Raw genomic sequence first — 11641 nt, forward strand, 5'->3', positions numbered from 1 at the left:
CCCAATCACTGCCGGTCTTCAGACATTGTTCCTTCTCGCTAAAAGTGAATTCAGGACCACTGGTGTAGTTGCTACCCAATCACCGACCACTAAACCAATGGAGTCTCCTCAAGCCTTCTCAATTTGGACTCGATTAAATCAAGCAAAAGGAGTCGACGACCCCGGATTTGCTCACCCCTGGTATATTCAAAATTTGATAGCAACTGTAATGGTTTCAATAAGTCGCCCAGATTTGCTTCTCGCCGTCTGGGTCAGAATCGCCGACCTATCAAGCGACAGCACCAGCAACGCACCAATCGAAAGCTTCCATGTCTGTCGGTATCGCCAACTTCAGCGAATCTTTCGCACCAGTAGTTCACTCCAGTCGCGACCCCACACCAACTGCGAATGCTCCTCAGTTTGCGTCGCATCTGGTCGCCCACTCTAGTCGTCCGACCAAACCGCATTACCCAATCACCATCCAATGGTCCACTGGCTTCGTTGTACGCTTCTCAGAATCACAGCGAAGCTCACCTGATTGAATTCGCCAAGACACAACTATCACCGATGGTTAACGATCATCGGAATTCCACCATGCTTCCATTGCGTCTTTGATTCCGAGTGTATAACTGATCGCCTACTGTGCTTCGCCTCTCAATTTCAAACCGAGAATTGCCTTGCTCTCTCGATTACAATGTGGCTAGCTGGATAACTTTTGTTGCATCAGCAGTCCAAAATTCCCAACCGATTGCGGAAATCGTTGCCCACCACTATAGATTAGCAACCTCCAGATTTGATCGTGACCACTGGTCATCAGTTCTATTGCAGATGTTGGCTCCTATGATGTAGCTTCCTACGATTCGCCTGCTCCGTTGAATTCACCGGACTCACCACATCGCTATTCACTTAATTCCGCCAAGAGTTATCAGAATCAACTACCCAAAAGAGAGAGAAACACGAGAGAAATGTGAGGAAGATTGAGAGAGAGAATTTTGAGAGAAATGAGAAAATTCATTATGAATTCAAGCATGGTCCCCTTACAAGTAGCCTTTATATAGGCCTTAGCTAGCTGTTAACTGATTCCTAACAACACCCATGTGCTTCTAACAACTTGTAAAAATATCCTAACAAACCATTGCAACCCTATTACAATGATGCCCTTCTATTGTTCATTGGGTAATGAGAAAAAATTGGTTAGAAAATTAAAGGACTCAAATGATTTGGTACTTTATCTTAGATAGGTTTTATATGCAGTCCATGGGACTTAAAACAATTCAGCTTTGGGAGAAAATGTTGTATCTCCTCAGGTAATATATTCTAATCTCATATCTCTTTAAATTTAAATGTCTTTGTTGATATGGTTTTCAACCTTGACTGTTTGCCTTGATTACGTATGTGATTAAATATTGATTATTTTTGTTTGCTGATTATTAAAGCCTTGAAGATGAAATCGTTTTTTGCTCATCAATATGAATTGTTTTGGATATGACCTTATGGTGTTAATTGAGGTACGTTTGTACTTGTGAAAATACATGCTAAATTATATTCTAGTATCTTAAATGAATTTGCTCATTGAGTGCTATGTCCTAATGTTTTGATGACGAATTTTGCTATGAGTGTATGATTCATAAAATTTTTGAATTATCTTCTTCTTCTTCTATGATTGATGTTTTGGAATCCAATGAAGTTATGGTCATTGTTTTGGATGATCTTTGCATTATTATGAAAATGATTGTTTGTTGACTAAGGTATTTCTATACATAAGTGTATTCATATTTGATTGAATGTTCATGATTTGCATTTAGATAATTAAGTGGAAAGTCTTGATGTTTTGATGAGGTGGTGGTAGTCAAATGATCGGTTTGCCTACGATTATATTAGGTTGGAGGTAATATTATTCACTGCTTTAAAAATCTTTGGGAGTGACTATGTTTGGTGTGCTCATGAGTGGCACAATTCTATATATTCAGTTTATGTGATTGAAATTATAAATGCTTTAAGTGATAGGTTGATTGAGCTCTTTTGAGTAATGATAGGATCGATCAAGTTATTAAATCTGGTTTAGGATTAGTTGAAAATGTTTGGGAAATTTGATACCTGCTTGAATATGTTTCTTGATTGATTTGGGTACACATAAAGTGTACAAACATTATATAAGATATGTCTTTGGTGTATGTGCATTTCTTGAATTTAAAAATTACATTATAGAATTCTGTATTTTGATTTTACTACTTAAGATTCATATGCTCACGAGTAGCATAGTTCTAATGTGTTGAAACTCAGTGGTAGTTTGGTTTATGATCACTAGAATAGTGAATGAAAGTTAATCAAGTGTCCAATCCTTATTAGGATCTTCTCTTAGGATTATTTACTTGTTGTAATTATGTCTCTTAAAATAAAATGGATGCATTTAGGAGTTATTGAATATGCATTTTGATAATATGATTGAATGGTTGAAAATTGCTTGTCCCGACAATATATGTTCTTGTGAATGGATTTATTATTCGTGTATTTGAGAATAAAGCAGTTGTTTCTTGTGCAATAATATTTTTTGATAAGTTCTTGAATGAATTTTATTTTAGATTTTATTTAAAATCCATGGAATGAGGAAAATCTCCTAGGAGTCAATATATTGTTCATGGATTGAAGTCTTGAAATGTGGTTTTCAAGTTCATTCATACAGTGCTGCATATTTCTAGCAAGTATCATAAGATACTCGTTTAATCTGTGATGTTAATCGAGTAAGTGTGTATAGATATAGGTCTCTATAGAATATTAGTCCAAAATGGGGAAGTGTTACTCGAGTTGCTAAGATATAATAGATATTTTTAAAAGAAGCTCGAGCTTGTCACTCGAGTGTCGAAGGACTAGAATCCTAGTGCTTAAAAATACTTTAGTTTTTTATATATTAGATCAAATTCTCTTCAGCGTGATTTATGATTTTGAATTATTTGCTTTTGTTGATTAATGTTTGCCTAAATTGTCAAGATGACATGCTTGTATGTGGTTAGATGCAAAGACTGATTAGTAGTTTTGATTCATTCTAATGTGAATGCTAAATTCTATTAAGTCTTGAGTGTTAAAAGAATTTGTGACTTATTTGTAGGGGAAGCGTATCATTTATTAAAATCTATCTAAGGTTTGATTTCTTAAGAAGATAGTTAAATCTTCTGTTTGATCAACTTGCTGTTAAATATATATATTCTTGCAATATTTGTTGGTACTTAGTCTTAGAATGAATATTTCAAAAAGGGGAGAGAATTCCTTATTATTTCTATTGCCTCCTTATGATTGTCAAATAGTATTTTCCTTCTCGACAAGGATACTAGGTCCTTATATCTTCTGAAGAATAAAATTATATTTCACTCTTTTATAAAAGGGGGAGAATCTTTTCAGGAAGATTGACATTTTCAGGGGGAGCCTCTCTAGTTTTAAAAGTATGCTCAAAACTTTTTTTTTTTTTATCTTAAGGATTCATTGAGCATTTGGCAATAAACTCAGGGGAGGTTTTGTCTCTTGATAACTTATTCCTCGAAAGAATGAAAATTTCTGAAAGGGGGAGAAGGTTATTCTTTTGATATTCACATGTTTCATGTGGTTTCAAACTTCTTATCCTTTTTGCTAATGACAAAAAGGGGGAGAAGGTTTAGTGGAACATTTGTGGTGAATGTTCTCTTGAATATTAAAGTTTTGTCATCATCAAAAAGGGGGAGATTGTTGAGTTTTATGTTCTAAATGTTTTGATGATGATTGCATTTATGCCAAAACTTTAATGTCTTATCATGTTATGTTCTCATAGCTTATTAATATCTCTTGTATTATTTTATATTAAGGATAATGTTAAGCTTATCCTTGATAAGATATATGTCGAGCTTGCTTTGGTCAAGAAACCACTATAGGTTTATCCTTTAGTATGTTCTATTTATTAATGTTCTCATATATGCTAGAGTGTTTTAGCCATTTGTTTTATTGATGTGTTTGTAAATGCCTTTCTTTGGGGTTAATTCTAAATATACTGTGAGTGTTTTTCTCATGATATGCTAAGTATTTTATGTGGGATAAAGGCTTGATATGTTGTTGTATGCTAAGTATTTTATGTGGCCGCATTACTCAAGGTTTTAGAGTAATGTATTCTATATTTCATAATTGATGTTTAAGTGCTAGACGTCAAGATTGTTAAGTAAATGATCGTATACTCAAGTGATGGTACTTGAGTTTTGATTTGATGGATTTATATTGTCTTATACTTCATATTAAGGTTGTGCCAATAACCTTACTATGTTTTGCTAGTGATTAATCTTACTCTTTTTTATGTGTTTGTTATATCAATAGGTTGCTCTAGGATTTCATGGGATATCTTAAGTATCCTAATGCATTAGCGTCATAGATAAATGTCATATATCCTCATGACACTTAGAGTAAGCTTAAGGTTGGGTAATATCTTAAGAGCTCAAAATATGTGGAAGTATCGCTAAATTTAGAGAGCGATGTGATTTAGTTGTTGCATAAACATCTAGCATCTATGCTCTTGAATATATATGTATATATGTTTGGGCAAGTGATTCTATGTTCTAAATTCACAAAGCCTAAGTTATTTATTTGATATTTAATATCATATTCTTAAGGCTCTGAATGTTCTAAAATTTAATGGAAGAACATTTGAGAGTTTATTAGTAGAATGCTCGTTGTTTTGATTCTTGTATGTATAGGATTGTTGATGTCGAGCAGCATTTGTTTATGTTGCTGAAAATTCATTCTCTTGGGCTTATAGTCGAGTAATGGTTAATCACCTGATTAAGAATGAAGTCTCATCTAAGAGGTGCTATCTTAAAGCATCTAGAAATGTTGTATGTATTCCAAGCAATGTTTCCTAGTGTTGCTCATGTTTAGGTTGAATGCATTTGAGTAATAGAACTCTAAAATTTATACCCTTCAAGAATTACTTATGCATGAGTAGTATATGTGTATTATGCTTATGGCATAAAAAACATATATGCTTTGATCTGCTTATACGTGTTCTTGTTTTTATAAGAATGATTGAAAAATCATGATGCTTTAGATAACCTATATCATAGATATAATTTATTGATGTTATGCGTGCTCGTGTCTTGATAAATATAAATGAGATATCATGATTATTAAGTTAGGGCATCTTTGTGAAATATGTATGATGCATTTTTGTGTTGTATGTTAGGCTTTGTTGACTGAGTAACATATTATGTGCTCAACATATTTGTAATATTTCTTTTCAGTCAAGTAAAAGTGAATTACTCGACTCATGCGTGTTTCAAGAGTAACTATTTGATAGTATAAATGAATGAGATATTTTATATCCATGTTATTATATGAGGTTAGTAGAATAATTCTTATCTTGTTTCTAGAAAAGAGAAAGTCCTTAGTTGAGTATCATATAGTGTTCTCAAAGCCACGTGCTTGGGAAATATTTCATTTATCCTCTAAGCCTTTCTATGAAACCAAGTGGATGTATTTGAAAAGTTAGTGTTAACTAACTTTCACAAACGCCACTTATGTTTTTAGCATTCTATTTGTTTGATCTTATGGTCTATGATATTTGAATAATAGTCGAGCAATGCATGGAGTATAGTCGAGTATGTTTGAATACCACTCGAGTGAATGCTTTTAGCAATCGAGTATTTATTGCAAGGTTTCGATCATATCAAAAGTAATCCAATAATCAAAGTGATAGCCGAGTGTTATACCTTGTTAATCGACTAGGAGATAAGCATAGTCGAGTATATCTCTTCCTTAGTCGAGTATGATTGCCTGATAAAAGATTATAAGATTTTATCCCTTTTTAATCGAGTATTTTCCATGAGCAATCGAGTGTATGTTGATGGATAATCGACTATTATTGTGTAATAGTCGAGTTTTTTATGTATCTCTCGGTTGGCAACATGCAGTGCTTATATACTCAAGTAGCTGCTGAGTTTACTCGAGTAGCTAAAGAGTATAATAGAGTGCTGACAAAAGATAATCGATTATTGACCATTCTTAGTTGAGTAAGAGACTAAGTTAATCAATTATTTTTGTGTTGAAGCTTAAAAGTAGAGCAATTGAACTAGCCTTTGCAAGTGCTTTTAATGCACAGTTTGGACTGTTAAGGCTTCAAAAAGGCTCTAAATTTTCCATAAATCATTTATCATGATATTTGAATATTTTAATGATTATTTTATGAAAAAAGAAAGTTGTCCTTGCAGATTTTCATCCTTATGACAGAAACTATAAAAGGAGATGGAGATGAAGATAAAGACGAAGAAAGATGATGTTGTTCTTGAATTCTTTTTACCACAAAAGTGAGCCAAAAAGTTCTTTAAGCCTTCATCCTCAATCATAAAAAGAGAGAAATAGTGCTTACATTCTATATATATTCTTTTTATCTCTCTTTTACTTGTGATAAGCATCTTTTGTACTTGGTCTCAATTCTTGTGAAGGCTTCTCAAGTGTTTTTCAAACTGGTTACTGCTGAGCCTGTGAAAAGCAGAGATTAGATCTACACCTGTGAAAAGATGAAAAGATGAGGTTATAGTTGAGCCTACAAAAGCTATAGTGGTTTATTAAATTCCTTGGTGATGAGCCAAGGGAGTGAATGTTAGGTTGTGTTTCCAAATAAGGCCCAAGGCGGTGACGATTTTTCAGGTGAGTCTAATATTCATAGGTCTCGGCTCGTGATTAAAGTATAATTCATATCACCACTTATTGCTAGCCCTATATAGAAATCGGGCCATAAGCCCATTAATCATTTCTTTAGAGGAGAAATGGGCCTAAGGCCATTTGCTCAAGAAATCAGAAGCCCAACCCACTTTGATGTTTTCCCCTAGCTATCCACATATATGTACCTGTTTTTTGGGAGACTCTCGTTCTCTCTCTCCCTCTCTCTTATCAACGCCGATGTCCCCTCCTCATTTCTCAAGTTTCCTTGCTGGTTTGTGTGGTGCCCTCTTGCCATTTTTGTGTCACACCTCTCGGTTTCCCTCTCTATATAATCGGTATAGCCGATCCTTGGTAGGTAAGCTTCATAGTCTTGATCCGTTCTCAGCTTCTTGCTTCTCGCTTTATCTTCGTGATTCTAGTTCCTGTGTGTGGACTCTACTTCGTGTAGAGCTTTCGCTTCCTCTTGGGCGGGTGAACAGATTTGGGGTTGGGCTTTGTTGGGGCTTGGTGGTTCTATTCTCGGTGTTGCCTAAGTGGTGATTTGATTGTCCAAATTTGAGCCTTGAACACCTCTATCGTGATTGCCAGGAAGTTTCTCTATATTTTGTGTGTTTTTGGGTTTTTTTGGTTTTTGATTAATACTTGCACTAACCATCTTTTTTGTAGATCTTCCGCTCACAGTGGATTATGCTAGTTGAGCCAAACCACTATACATCCTTTTGTGCTGCATTGTTAATTTACTTTTGCTTCAGCAACTTCACATTTTACTTTCAACACGTATCATTCTTCTTAACAAATTTGTTTTCAGTTTTAATTCTAAAATCAGTAGCTTTCTAAAACTTTAAAGACAGTAAATCTTCTTGCATAAAATTTATTTTACACTTTCTACATATCATTTTCAGTCAAGGTCATAATTAAAACATTAAGTGATCATGGTTTGATAAAGGCAAAATTGTTTTATTGAAAGTATTTATCAAATCAAGAAAAATTTTTGAAAACCCAATTCATCCCCCTCTTGGGTGTCTATCTTTTCTCACTAGTGGTATCAAAGCAGGTACTCTTATTTACTTTTCTAGCTTAACAGCTAAGAGTGATCCATGGCTCTCAAGGAGGGATTTTGGTGTCATCTCTTCTTATGCAAATGCTTTCTGAAATACCATGAAAAACAGTTTCATTTCAAAATCATCCATGGATTTGAATGTGCATTCTCCTTTAAATAAATCTGCTAGTTCTAATCTTTTGTGTGATTTTTTTAATAGTGAACATAGGGATATCAAAGAAGATTACCTTCAGGAATCTCGAGTTTTATCCACCAGTCAAGAGGAGCATATAGAAGAAGAAGAAGAGGTAACCATTTCACCTTCTTATGATATAACTGATACTATTGATAGAATTAATGAATATGAAAATCTCTTTTTAAATGAAAATCTGTTAACTGTTTTTTATGATTTATTTTCTCAATTTGAAAAACTTCGTATGGATAATATTTTTTCTTAAATCTCAACTTGAAATATTGTCAAAAGAGGTAGAAGCTTTAAAATCAAATGATAATAACAAATCTTTAAGAACATATGGTACAAAATCTTCTAGGAATGTTAATAGGAGCAGATATGCCAAGTCAAAATGTAACACCCCAAAATTCTTCTCAGTTTTTATTTACATCATCGGTAGCAAAAGAGTTACAAATACACGCCCTGGGGCTATCTTACACACAACCGAGCCCAGACAATCGAGTCTAATCAATTACAATACCTGACACCTTGCCTACAACTCACCCCCAGAGATCTTTTTGGTCGAGATCACCTTGTACACACAGCCACCTAAGACCGACGCAGCACCAACCCACTCCCGATATCAGCTTCCATACTTAGAATGATGTTAAAAACAAGGTGAGCCGTAAGGCTCAGCAAGTATATCTGAAATAAAAGGGGCACGAGAGGGAATTGAGGCGAGACAGAATTATCATACCCATTACACGAGAAATGACCATGCTATGATTTACAGCCCCATATACTCACATTATACTTTACGACATCATGCATCTATGTGTATTACATATAACCATGCCCTACTATACCACATTGTGGCCCGTGCCGTGTCTCAAAACACATCATACACAGTGCAATGCTTTACCTTACTTGACATTCATGCTATGATACAGACTTGATAGACACACAAATGCTCATACCACGTGCACTTATGTGCACTCCACAAGCCAAATGTCTACATATGAATATGCCATGACACAATCCTTTTATTCACTTGCTCACACAACATGCATCAATGTGCATTCCATATGCCATATTCATAATAAAGATGCCATGACAACATGCTATTCTTATTAGTTTTGGAAGCTGTAAAAGTCTCAAGGGTTAGAGTTTTACCTTGCTATCCAAGGAGCAGGATGCTCCATCTTGGAATGTCCAAAGAAAGGCTTTTAATTTTCCTTGCTCCTCTGAGTTTAACTGAGTAGGATCAGCCCCTGTTGAATACACTTTATGAGTTTCTTTTCCAAAATCTTTATTGGATAGGTAGCTTTGGTGCTTCATATTTTTGAAGCCTCCAATCCTGCTCAAGACCACTTCTTTCCCATGCAACTTGAATCATGTTTCCCTAGTGTGTCGTGGCTTTTGGCAAAAAGTGCACCATTGCCCTTCACAATTAGGTCCACGATTCTGAAATCCAGGTTGAAATCCAGATTTTCCAAGGATCGATCTAAACTCCAAGTTTGCCAGGCTTGATTCCTCATCCTCCTCCTTGTTTGCTAATCATTAGTGCTAACCCTTCGTTGCTATGTTCTGTAAGCATGGCGTATCTTCGATTTTCCTCACTCCTAATGATGGCAAACACTTCATTTAAGTTAGGGAGATTATCCTTACCCAGAACTTGAATCCTCACTTGATCAAATTCTGGATTTAGGCCGACTAGAAACTCAACTATTTGATCTCTCTCAACAATCTGATTAAGAGTAGCAGCATCCTCTTGGCATACCATTTTGATAACTTGATAGTGATCAAGCTCCAACCATAATCCTTTCATTTGGTTGTAGTACTCCGTCACTGTCAACTCTCCTTGCTTGGTAGAGTTTATCTTTGTTTTAACTTCAAAGATCACCGAAGCATCCTTGAGTCTCGAGAAGGTTTGTTACACAGTCTCCCATACCTCCTTGGCTGTGCTTAGAAACATAAAATTCCTACTGATCTCTGGCTACATTGAACTCCACAGCCAAGACATAATCCGTGAGTATTCCACATCCCAGGTCGTGAAGGCTGGATCTGCTTCCTTTGGTGGAATTCCAGTTAGGTGATTCCCTTTCCCGCGTCCTTTGAGGAGAGTCTTGACCAGTTGAGCCCATTGTTAATAATTCCTATTGTCTAATTGATAGGATTGGTGAACACTTGGCAATTCACCAACTATAGAGGATTGATCAACTAGAACTATTTCTCCAGTTACGACGGAAGGGGGTGTGTTGACATCTGACATGATCTCTGAAAAAAATCACAAAATAATGAAGGTTCTGACGGATGGGAGAAGAGGTTGTGCACTAAAGGCACTAGGGTTGCTGGTAGATCAGCTGGAATCGAGTGGCTTTGATACCATGTAGAAGAAATCAGAATAATTCTTCATATCATCAATACCGTGAACACTATGAACCTATTGATACAAACTCCTAGGTCTAGTAAACTCCTAAGAATATACAAATTACTAATTCTCCTAAGTTTTAGGAGCAGATTACATTTCTAAAAATTAGGATTAGATCACATTCTACTAGATTATAACAACTAATTTACAACAGATAAATAAAAACATATAAACAAAACAAATAAATTGAATTTAGATAGCATCCTTATCTTCTTAGTTCTCGGCTTTTCTTTTCCTCGTCAACATTAACACATACTAGCTCATATATTTGTGGATAGAAGGATGTTGTTATTCTATAGTTTCACAGCTTGAGTAGTTGCAGGTCCTTTCTAAATAGTATATTTTCTTTATTATCTTGCCATGTTAGCAGTATTTTTGTGTTAGTTTATAGAAACATTTAAAAATGTTTTTTACCAACATCAACTTCTTATTGTCCATAGGAAAGTAAGTTTGTAGGTGTTGAAGGAAATTTGGGTTTGAGGTTTAATGACTTAAAAGACGTGGATATTTTGATGATGTGGAAACATTTATTGTTCTTTCCCCTTATTTTATTGGGTGACAATAATGAACTTCTTTATTCTAGTGTCAACATTTTCTCATGAATCTCTACAAGGAGTCTCGTTGCGCTTTCTTGTTTAAATTGTTCCACTACTTCTATCAAGTTCCGGTCACCAAATCTGGCACAAAATCCTCCATGAAATCTGTTCAGTTATAGCATGAAGGCATGCTTGGGAATGAGGTATGGGTCCCAAATAACTTTAGCCCACACTTTCTTCTGCCCTTTAAGCCAAAAGAACTCGTAAGCTTCTTGAATGTTAACGCATGAACCACGGACCCATGTCGCAATAAGGCTGATAAAGGTGTGGTTGGTGAGGCCACCAAGGGGCTTGATGAGGCCCAAGAAGGGGATAATGCGAAGGCTATTCCAGATGTGCCTGTTCTGGAGTCTCCTACTAAGGAGGGTTGGGTCCAGAATGTTTATAAGAAGAAAAAGAAGGCTGCTAAACCTAAGGTGTCAGCCAGCAAGGATGGGGCCCGTAAGGGTGGGAGCAAAATGAAGCCTCAAGAAGGGGCTAAGAAGAAGAAGAATCAGGCGGATGTGCAGGTTCCATCAACTCTAAATTTGGTTTCGAAGAAGGGCTGCCAAGCCCTTCATTCAAAAACATGAAGATTTCCTGTTGGAATATTAGGGGCTTCAACATGCCCCCAAAGCAAAATGGAGTAAAAAACTTCATGAAGAAACATCAAGCGAATGTTATGGGTGTTCTGGAGACTAAGCTCAATCTAGATAAATTGGCGAGAGTTCTTAGGAATAAATTCCAAGGCCAGGCGCATTTGAATAATTTTG

At 35.6% G+C, this 11641-nt stretch overlaps 2 long non-coding RNA genes across 3 annotated transcripts in view; one reads left to right on the forward strand and one right to left on the reverse strand.

Annotated features, from left to right (window-relative positions):
- Positions 1-1542, reverse strand: part of LOC127801729 (uncharacterized) — a 71398-nt gene extending 69856 nt beyond the window's left edge. Inside the window, exon 1 of the long non-coding RNA XR_008023177.1 lies at positions 1470-1542. This is a non-coding gene — a long non-coding RNA (uncharacterized LOC127801729). The remainder of the gene's footprint in view (positions 1-1469) is intronic.
- The window catches only part of LOC127801719 (uncharacterized), a 50079-nt gene extending 46170 nt beyond the window's left edge, over positions 1-3909 (forward strand). For both annotated transcript variants that reach the window (XR_008023174.1, XR_008023175.1), the window contains one exon: positions 1287-3909. This is a non-coding gene — a long non-coding RNA (uncharacterized LOC127801719). The remainder of the gene's footprint in view (positions 1-1286) is intronic.
- Positions 3910-11641: the final 7732 nt, after the last annotated feature.

The sequence above is a fragment of the Diospyros lotus genome, chromosome 1, assembly GCF_014633365.1.
Source record: "Diospyros lotus cultivar Yz01 chromosome 1, ASM1463336v1, whole genome shotgun sequence".
Classification (NCBI taxonomy): domain Eukaryota; kingdom Viridiplantae; phylum Streptophyta; class Magnoliopsida; order Ericales; family Ebenaceae; genus Diospyros; species Diospyros lotus.